Here is an 11,471-nt window from a genome sequence, read left to right on the forward strand (position 1 = left end):
GAAGTGGCAGAGAACAATCAGGAACAAAAATAAGACTTTTTTTTATAGCTCTTGAAAATGTTTGAACGACTGCAGCAGTGACGTGAAAGGCATCTGAGTCTTCCACTCTTATTCACGGCTCGATGTTCTGACTAATGGGTAAATGTTGCAGTAAGTAAAATCCAGTGTCATGTTGCAGGAAAGCTGCACACGCTTTTATCCTGCACTTTATTCACCTTCAGAGTCTGTCAACATGCGCTTATCTTAGCACCGTGTTTGCACTAGTAGCTGTCAACAAATCATAAAAAGATGGTAAATCAAGTTCCCAGGTTTCGGGAATTGGTGACTACCACATTGTTTTTGATCTGCAGTTAAGGCTGAAGAAAAAAAAATGAACGTTTACTATATTTATATTTATTTTATACATTGTATAAAACCAAAATTTGTTTCTAAATTCAAACAGGACGGAGGTTATTGTACTTGGCAATAAAAAATCATAAAAACATTACCTTGGCCTCCAGCACTACTCTGAGGAATTTTTGAGTAATTTCTAGCCAATACGCGTCCTTCAACACACACATTAAGCAAATATATATGAATGCTTTCCTTTGTGTGCACAGTCCTGCTAAAGTTAGAAACAAACTGTCTCAGAGCGATGCTGAAGAATACTTCATGCATTTGCTGGACTACTGTATTTCATTATTATCAGGCTGTTCTAAAAGCTGCCTGAAAAGCCTCCGCATGACCTAACACACCAATAATAAAACACCAGCTAGAAAGAGCTCATATTTTTCCTATATTGGCTTCTCTTTGCTGGCTCCCTGTTAAATCCAGAATTGAATTTAAACCCTTCTTTTCACATACAAAGTCTTGAATGATCAGGCCCCGTCAGACCATAAAAGCCTCGTGGTATCTTGTTATTTTATTAGAGCACTTCACTCTCAGACTGCAGGGTTAGTTGTTTTTCATAGAGTTTCTAAAAGTAGAATAAGAGTGGTGCAGAACCTTCAGCTATTTGGCCCCTCTCCTGTGCAACTACGTCTCAGTCTGGAGTGATCACCTCTTATTTATGCTGCTACAGCCTCTTTCCTCAAAACCAGTCTCAGCAGATGGCCGCCCCTCCCTGAGCCTGCCAGTAGGAATATTCTTGTTAAATAGGAGCTCTTCCTTCCCAACATTAGGAGCTGCTTGCTCTCTAATATTTTGGGGTCCTTACCCTGCAATGTAAAACACCTTGAGGTAACTATTGTTGTAAACTGGCACTATTTAAATAAAAATTCAGTTGAACTTAAAAAAACATAATCTCCGACTTCTTTCATGACATAAATCTTCCTAAATATATATTTCTCTCACTCAGGCAGGACAAATAATAATGTCAATAAACATTCTCGCGGCCTTTTAACTTGTAAAGTACAGTATGCAGAAAGCATGGGAGGTTCAGTGTACTGGGACATATAGTCTATGTGCAGCCTTGACCTTCAGGGAACAGGCAGAATCAAGTAATCCTCTTTGTGATGTATAACCTTCAACATTATGTCATGTGATGCATGATTTCAGAGGGCTGTTGTGCTAGAGTCTCAATCATAATAAAGTTTTGCCAGTCATTGTAAATCTTGAATGTTTAACCAAAGTAAAATGTTGGACTTTGCAGTTTAAATCCTAAGAAATTCTTCTATGGAAAAGAATGAAGTAAGAACCTGGAAGAAAATCTTGCCATTATCTTTCTTGGGTTTGTGTATAAATATAACAGTTCAGTGACTGTAATTAACAGTTATGTGCACTGACTTCATCCCCCAAGAGTTGGGGCAAGAGCTCATCACACAAGCAGCTATGTGAAGGCTCTAAGTAAGTGTGTGTGTGTGTGTGTGTGGCCACGGAAATGAGCAGTACACTTAAAGGAAACATAGATAAAGAAAACTTTCTTGCACTTGAATGAACATGTTATGCTTGCATTTAGCAATAAATTCAACAAAAACAGGGCGGTGTTTCCTAGAATGAAGCTCTTTCTGTGACCGGCAAAGAAATGAGGGAAGAAGAAGGTGGGTAATAATATGCAGCCATTCGGTAACTGAAGCACCCCGGCCATTAGCAGAGTTGACAGGCTGACCCTTGGAAAGCAGCTTGACCTTCTGAGTCTGCCTCTAGCAGTAATAACACGGTCTAGTCTCATGGGGAGTTGTGAAATAGTCACAAAATGTGATTCATTTGTTCGTGTGCATGGAGATGCATTGTCCTTTGTTATTCCTGACAGATAGGACTACTTTAAGGCTGATGTATTTTAATTGGAAGTATGTATCATGCCAGCGCCTTTTGAATTTCCTATGAAGGGATTGGTTCCCCAGGGAAACCATTTTATTTTGGTCCAATTCATCCATTTCTTCTTACTGTAACCATTTAGTTTTGGCCACCCTTTAGTTTCAAATCTTGTTTTGAAGCACTTTTTTTTAGCAACAAGTGGGTGAGGGTATACAAAAACAGAAAACTGCTAATTAGTGCTCAGTAACATCCAAGACATCCCAGAATTTAACTAAACAAAACTGGAGCATAGCCTTCCTGAATGGCCTTCTATTAAAATTAAACACACAAGAACCTTTTTCCCGTCAGGCAGAGGTCACGTTATGTTTATCCATCCATCTGTCCGAACCTCTTCTATTTCATACATTTCAGGGTCACAGAGGGGCCGTGGAGCCTTGTTTCACCCCATATAAATAGGGTGAAATGCAGGGTACACCATGGACAGGTTATCAGTCTGTCGTAGGACTAACACAGTTAGACAGACAATTATTCACGCTCATATTCACACCTATAGCCAATTAGGAACTGCCAATTAACCTAACCCCAGTGAATCTGAATCCAGTGAGCCACCATGCTGCCTGTACGCTAAAAACGCACAAAAACACCACATATGGAAGAAGTGTAAACACATGCTGCGCATCATTTCTATCTATGCAAATAGGCATAAAATGATGTGCGGATAACGTGACTCACTGAGCACTGGGCATGGCTTCAGCACATGTACGCAGCAGTAACATGATTAAAGGCAGAATATAACACCTGCTTGCACAGAAAGGAAAGGTCAACAATGAATGTAATTTGTTATCCACGTTGACTTTACAACTGGGAGTCAAAGATGGATTATGTAATAGCGACATAACAAATCAGGGGAATACTTCTCGTGACTGATAAGACCCAATCAAGGAGCAGAAGAGGGTCTCTGTGTCATCTTTCCAAAAAGTCTGACTTTAGAGCCTTGAAACTGAAAATTGTTGGGCAGCAAAGTTTGCAAAAGTTACTGGATACTAAAATGCAGAAGAACTTCATTTTACCAAATGAAGTCTTATCAGTGTGGATGTAGTCTGCATGATTCAAAGACAGTGTCAGTCCATGCTAAGGATAAACAAAGTAGCCTGAATTACTGCAGCAGCTCAAGAGTAACTGGATGATATAATGATAGCATGAACAACTGGGACAAGCTTTCAACTATTCAGTTCTTTGTAGAGTGAATGAGCATTGTTGTCCTTACGTATATTGTTCTATTAGTCACAAGGTTGGCCATCAGCCTTCATTTTGACCTTTACATTCTCTATTGTAATAAATAATAAATAGAAATCAGCCAACTGCTTGGTTTTTTTAGGATTTGGCCATGACATCAGCATGTCAACCTGCACATTTCACAATGTGCTCTCATGACTCACCAGCTTGCAAAAAAAAGGAAAAAAATGAATTCCCAGTTTCACATGGCCTTGATTACTGAAGCTTGTGTCATTAAGAAGATCACTCTGGATTATAAACAAAGACTGCGAGAACAAAAACAGATATTTCGTCTTGATGCATTCTCAATCATCCAGGAAAGTAAATCTCCAAAAGTTGAATCTGTTCATCTGGACGTAGCGTTTTGTGGGAGAAACGTTTCGTCACTCATCCAAGTGACTTCTTCAGTCTCAGCTGACTGCAGGTTTCCCCAAACCTTATAAACAGTACATTGGTACTCATGGCCATTGATCAGTGTTCTTTGATCAGTGGGTTTTGGTCAGTGATTGCTGATCAATGGTCATGGGAATTTGCATAATTATGATTAAGGAACTGACCTCACAGCCCATTGTTCCTTCAGTGGGCTGGTTTCAGTCATTATGCAAATGTACTGTTTATAAGGTTTGGGGAAACCTGCAGTCAGCTGAGACTGAAGAAGTCACTTGGATGAGTGACGAAACGTTTCTCCCACAAAACGCTACGTCCAGATGAACAGATTCAACTTTTGGAGAAAAACAGATATTGTCAGTAAAAGGTCAAGGACAGACACCTGATTTCTTTCTACACATGTCCAACAAGAAATAGTGTTGCTTAAACTGCAGGAACTTTCAGTTTTAAAGTGCAGACGATTCCTTTAATCCTCTGTGTAATTCTGGTAGCATTTAAATTATTTGCACAATGGCTGAAAGATGCGTAATTAACTGATAAGACTCACTGGGAGAGTAACAGCTCATGAAGAACTCATAGACAGAGTGATGCCGTATCCTTACTTGCAAACTGAATAAACAAAAGAACGAATGAATGATCTGAGTCAATGTTTCAGTTTTATTATTCCCGACATCTCTGCCAAGTAGATGTTTGGTGGGTGGCCAGTGACGTACCAAAGCTAACGAATTAAGCATGCATGCTGCGTTCCATTTAGCTCAGAAGTGAGATGACAGAGTTGGGAGTGATACCACTCTGGAGTTAAAATAAAACAGACGTTGTTTTGGTTCTTACCAGAACAACGGTCATTCATCCATCACTTGCAACACAAAGAAATGCATGTTCTGATTTTTGTTTTTGGGGGGTTTCTTGCCTTAAAAAACAAACAAACAAAAAGCTTATCCTAGCCCTATGGTTTCTGGGATTGGCTCCAGTCCCTCTGTGACCCTGAACTGGATAAGCGTAAGAGAATGGATGGAATGGAAAAAAAAAACATGCATGCTCATGGAAAGAGCCTGGTCAGTGCTCAGGGCCGGGCTTATTGACCAGATCATAAATACACAACAGTCACAGCACAGATTACAATGTTTACAGTTGGGCTAATGTTTACGTGCATTGTTGCCATCTTGGATTGCAGTATGTGATGACGTTGGGCTGGGTCGGACTTCTCCAACTGGAAATCTGAGTGTCCTGGTTGAAAATTCCAACTCCCACTTCAAATAAAATGTAGCATTATTCTCTACATAACCTCTGCTCTGTAAGTGAACAGCTCACACGTACGGTGGCCCTGAGAGGCCAAACGGACTGCAACTTAAGAAAACACCAGCAATAAGAAAAATGCTGCAAAAGCACACAAAACACAATGGAAATAGGAGCAAACACAACACAAATAGGAAAAATGACTACGGAAATAAGAAAAAGAAAACAGAAATTGGAAAAAACAGAATTCCAAAAGCACAAGGGAAGTGTTTCTGGGGAGACAATAACCCGACGGACCAGTTGCAGGAACCAAAATATGCTAAGAATTGCGCTGGGAGACACTTAAAAGAAGTGGAGGATCTATCGGTTTTGTGAGGAAAGAAAAGATGAGAGGTAAGTGTGTTAGACTAACTATTAGCCTAAAAATCCGTCATCAGTATTATATGAATCATGAGATTAAAACACACTTACCTAGCATGTTTGGGTTCCTGCAACTGTCTGTCGGGTTATTGTCTCCCCAGAAACACTTCCCTTGTGCTTTTGGAAATCTGTTTTTTCCTATTTCTGTTTTCTTTTTCTAATTTCTGTAGTCGTTTTTCCTATTTGTGTTTTGTTTTTTCCTGTTTCCGTTGTCGTTTTCCCTATTTCCGTTGTGTTTTGTGTGCTTTTGCAGCGTTTTTCTTACTGCTGGTGTTTTCTTAAGTCGCAGTCTGTTTGGCCTTTCAGGGCCACCGCACACGGTACAATTACAGTGCATTCAAACTAAATCCTGAACACTGGACCTTCAGAGGAGCACTATAGTGTCTGGCCTTTACACTACAGCTGAAAAGGAAATTAGCCTTTGCTGCTCTAGAGATAGATAGATCTGTAAAACTGCCTTCCCTCATTATACAATTATATTCAATTCAGTTTTATTTTTATAGCCCCAATTCACAACAACAGTCACCTCAAGGCAATATACTGTAAACTCCAGTCTGCCTGCCTGGCTGCCATGCAAGCGCTTGTTGCAGGATGCTGGCTGTCACTACGTGAAACTAAGGAGGTATAGCATGCTGCAACAAAAATCTCCTTGCAATTGTTTTTGTTTTCACTAAGCAGTAGTGAAAGTGCGAAAAGTGCTATCTTTTACTTTGTAGGTGAAGGTTCTCCATTTTGGTTTGTGAAGCATTTTTTCATGTTTAAAGACTGGTTAACCACTTGCTAACCAGCTGGTTAGTTAGCAAGTCTCTGCAAACAAATCCATGCAAGCTACATGCAGCTGCAGCAGTCTGCTAGCAAGTAAAGCAATCATGAGGAGGTTTGTGGAGCAGCACCCTCTTTGTGACTGGATTTAGCATAAAAACAAGAAACCTCTTGTTAACCAATTTAAGGAATACACATTTTTACCTATCAAGGAGTCAGCGATCAGTCTATTGGACTGTGTGACTGAGGCCTTTGGAAAGGTTAAAATTATATTACAAAATTATAAAAGACCATTAAATGTTGAAGTGTAGACTCTGCAAAAGTGAAGATCTCCACTCACTGCAAAGTTTTTAAATGCTAAATGCTAAAAGCATAAAAAGTACAAACTAAGCAAACAACAGCAAATGGCCTAAATTTCTATACCTCACTTCTCGCCCTATGATAGCTGGGATAGGCTCCAGTGTCTCCACAAACCTGATAAGGGTAAGTGGAAGAGAATGGCTGGACGGATGAATGAATAAGTCCCAATGAAATATTTGAAAACGAGGGCATGTTTCACAGACACTCATTCAAAGTCAGAGGAGAGAGATGGGGATCATCGCCTCTGACTGAAAGGTGTTAACATTGTTTTTTTTACATACTTCTTAATAGTGCAGATAGTTTGCAAATGTTTGACTGTCACCACTGGCTCCTGTAGCATTGACCTATTTTCAGCCCATAAAATTGCAAATATATCCTAGCAAAACATCAATAAACACTTCACACTGAGTGCTGTCAGACCACATGTTTGCAATTTAGAGTCATGTGATGAAAAATATTTTTCCCCATTTTTCTTTGTTCAGAAAAGTAATCGTAACTTCCTTTAATGGCCAAGAGCTGTGAAATGATATTGTGCATTCTCATCAGGTGAGTTCTTGATCTATTTGTCCAAACTCTCTGCACTTCTGGGAAGTGAAGCTAAAGAGCATTTATTAGTAAAAACCTGCCAAGCAGACATGAGATCATGTTGTTTCCAGCTGCGAGCTCCTGTTGATGCGTTTCCCCTCATCATGATTTCACTAAATCTCCTCAAAATTGAATTTTTTTTCAGAAGATAACTCATAATTCAGTTTGATGTGATGCTGAAACATATTCTTCACAACTTCATATGAATATGAATGAATTTTTGACTGCTTTTGACCACGTCGCGTGGAATCTGGATTCAAAACTTCAAATCTTCTCGATAATATAAAATATCAATGAAAACGTGTAATAACATTCTTAGAAATGCTTGTTATTAACATTTTCAAAGTGAGCCTCCAACTAATGAAAAGGCTCAAAGACAGAAACAAATGCAGAAATCCATTTTGTAATATAAGTCATACGGCAGATATTTGTGTATTGACGTATCACCCACTATTGGGTATTCAGAGCCTTATTTAAAGTAACACTTCAGTTTTGCTTTTTAAAAGTGTGCATGTAGGTTTAATGCTGGAAAAGACTGGCATACTATCCTATAGTACAGTATACAGTATGCGTAACAGTACACCTGTCTCGATTTCTTAGACAAACTAGAGCACAGGAATAGGAGTAAGGACTGTTGTGGTGACATCCGAGACTTGCTAATCTCCGTCTAATCTGTTTTCCATTAGGCATCCCTATTGAGAAGAGGGTCAAGAAGCAAACTATGAAGGCATTCAGGGCACATCTACATAATTCTGCATATTTTACAGTCATATTAAGTTGTAGCATCTTCTTCTATGAGACTGTCCAGGTCCTTTTTTTCTTCTTCAACTACCTTTTTTTCCTCTTTTTGTTTTATTTTACCCCCAACTCCTACTCCTCCCGCTTTGACTACTGGTGCAGCAGCACGTTTTTCCAATCTATTCCTCATCTTTCCTTTAATTTGAGAGAATGAGTATGTTTAGAGAATTAGTCTCAGATTAGCTTTCCTCTTGATGGGCTTTAAAATTAGAACAGGGCTGTGGGGGTCGGCATATTGCAGTTCACGGGGTATTCGGTTCTGCTGCCAGTATTGTGGATCAAGCTGAATTTGAAACAACACCAAACGACTGATGACAAAAACCAAAAGGCAAATGTCAGCTGTAAGCAATGAAACAGAAGGCTGTTATAAAGAAATTCACACTAACCTGTATAAGCTCAGACTATATTCTTTTTTCTTTTTTTTTTTTTAGTAAGGGTGTGCAGGTAAAGCTTAGCAAGTTGCTTTTCTCCACACAAAATGTGGCTAAATGACAAGATTTATACATGTCATGTATAAAATATACATTTTAATGTCAACGGAAATTTAAATGGGACAGGAAGGCCGCCTGTGAGGATGTGGTCATGCGCTGACATGTGCAGGAGGTTAGTAAAACTACACTGTGGCTGAAAGTGACTGACAGTGACTCTAGAAAACATTCGCAGTTACCTCGTTTTTTATCTCTCTCTCTCTGTGGTAGATGTGGAGAATAATGCGTGTGCTCTACATTTTATATCTAATTTAATGATGTTATCACAGCAAATGGAGACATTTGTTTCTGTGTGTCCAACATTCTCCGGAGACTGCAACCCTTCAAATATTCACCAGAGGAAGAGAATATGTTTGTTAGATCATGGATATGATTCAGTCAGGGAAACGCTAACGTCACAGTCAGGGTTCAGGACGAGGACATCTACTGCATCACCACATAAGTATATGTCAGTGTTTGAAGAAGTTAAAACCAGCGTAAACATGAGCTCTGCATATGGTTGCCATTACAGCAGCTGGGTGAGAGGTGACTGTAAGGTTTCTGCTTTCCTAAAAGTCGAGGTGTGTTGGAGAAGAAAACAGGAGAACATCAACAAAACTGTGGCTCAGCCAAATGTTTCCCTGCATTATGGATGTGCGTGTGGAACTATGACAGAGTCACTGTTTGTTATGATGTCAAAGGTTGTTGGCTTTTCCATAGTGGCACATGCTAGAGAGGAGGGGGTGAGGACAGTGTGAGACCAGCAGAGCAGTCTACTCTGTTGCTGAGGACTAGATTTAAAATGTGCAGATGTGACAGTCGTTTGAGCTCGCAAATTACAGCTAGCCAGGCATAAAGACTTCTGTATAGAAAAGGATCCCCTAGAAAGAAAGTTAGAAGCACAACACTGACTTAATTTTTTCTCACATACCATGCACACAATCATCTGGGTGCTGCTGCACTGTGGTGAGCGCAGACAGACCTCTGTGTTTGTGGTGGAAGAGCAACAACAGCAAGTCACTTAGTCTTGCTAGATTGGCAACACTGCAGTGAGCTAAAGTCTGATGATAACCACTGTGACTGAGCGGGATGTCAAGCATAGAAGATGAGATGTTAGACATTTCCACAATTTAAAAAAAAATCCAGATCTCTAAACTGAAAATCTGGTGATGAAATCTGTCGAATTTCTGAAAATGAAACTGTACATGAGTCACCCTTTCTAAGAGACGGAACGTGCAATGTGTATCAAAGATGAGAGATGCAAAACTAGAACTTACATTAACCTTTAATTGAAACTTAGCTTCAGTTACTTTCAGGCTTCTAGATAAAAAAACATGGATTCAGTGATTTAGACCTTTTTTCCCTTTTAGCATTTTAAAGAAGCTTCCAACAAAAGTTTCCCTTCTTCAAAAAGTCACAAAGTCAGTTTTCTGTTTTGCATATTTTTCACACTTAATTGTATCAGGTGACAAAACAAATTTTAATACTAGAAACAGATAGTGTGAGCAAGCACAAAATGCAGTATTTAAATGATGATGCCCTTTATTACAGGAACAGAAATCCAAACCTACCTGGCCCTGTGTGAAAAAGTAATTTATTACTGTCAGAGCTGTTGAACCAAAAAAAAAAAACACTGAAAAAGAACCTGTTTGACAAAGTTTAGTAGGTTAAAAGATCTCAAAAACCAACACATCACGTCAGTAATAATTGACAACTATCAGTCTAGAGAGGGTTAAAACAGTTTGTAAGGCCCCAGTGAACCACAGGGAGAGCTATTATCTACAAATGGAGAAAACAGAGAACAGTGGTGAACCTTCCCAGGAGTGGCCTGCCTAACAAAATTAATCCATGCATGCATCATCGACTCACCCAGGAGGTCACAATAGAATCCAGAACAACATATAAAAAACTGCCGGCCTCGCTTGTCTACGTTAAGGTCAGAGTTCATGATTCAACAGTAAGACAGATTGGGCAAAAATGCCATCCATGGGAGAGTTCAAGGAGAAAACCACTGCTGACCAAAGAGAACCCAAAGGCTTGTCTCACATTTACCAAAGAACTGCTTGATGAGCCCCAATATCAGTTCTGTGGACTGACAAGACAAAATCTGAACTTTTTGGAAGGTTTGAGCCCCGTTACATCTGGAGTGACGCTAGAGCAGAAAACATCAAACCAACAGTCAAACATGGTGGTGTGGTCTGATGGTCTGGGACAGCTTTGCTGCTTCGGGACCTGGAAGACTTGCTGTATTTGATGAAATCATGAATTCTGATCTCTACCAGAAAATCCTGAAACACAATCTCCAGCCATCAGTTTGAATGAAGGTTTTGGAGTGGCCTATTCAAAGTTTGGACTTAAATCCAATTGAGATGCTTTTCCATGACCTTAAACAGACTGTTCATACTGGAAAACTCCCAATGTGGCTGAATCAAAACAATTCTGCAAAGAAGAGTGGGCCAAAATGATTCCACAGGGATGCGAAAGACTCTTCAAGGGTGACACAACTGGGGCCAGGTAGGGTTGGATAGCTATTTTACATAAAATCATTTTAGAAAATGCATTTTACTCAGGTTTTCTTTGTCTAATATTAAAATTTGTTTGATCACCTGAAACAAAGTGTGACAAATTTGCAAAAAAAAGAAAAAAAATGAAAAAAAATGTGGAAATACTTTCACAGCACTGTATATGGACTTTGTTTGTCAGCCTTAGTTTCATATTCAAATTGAAACAAGTCTCATATTAAAAACTACCATTAAAAAAAGACTAGAATTTGGTTTGATCGTGCGTTATTTTTTTTAGGTAAAAATCAACTCTTGATTCATTAAGCTGTTGCAGCAAGATATTCTAACTTTTGCATCTAGTTCTTTATGCTGATTGCGTCTCCCCTTAGACAGCGTACATAAATGTCAGCAGAATCTCAGCCAGGAGACTTCATCCAGGGTGCAA

The sequence above is a fragment of the Oreochromis niloticus genome, linkage group LG14 (genome assembly GCF_001858045.2).
Source record: "Oreochromis niloticus isolate F11D_XX linkage group LG14, O_niloticus_UMD_NMBU, whole genome shotgun sequence".
Classification (NCBI taxonomy): Eukaryota; Metazoa; Chordata; class Actinopteri; order Cichliformes; family Cichlidae; genus Oreochromis; species Oreochromis niloticus.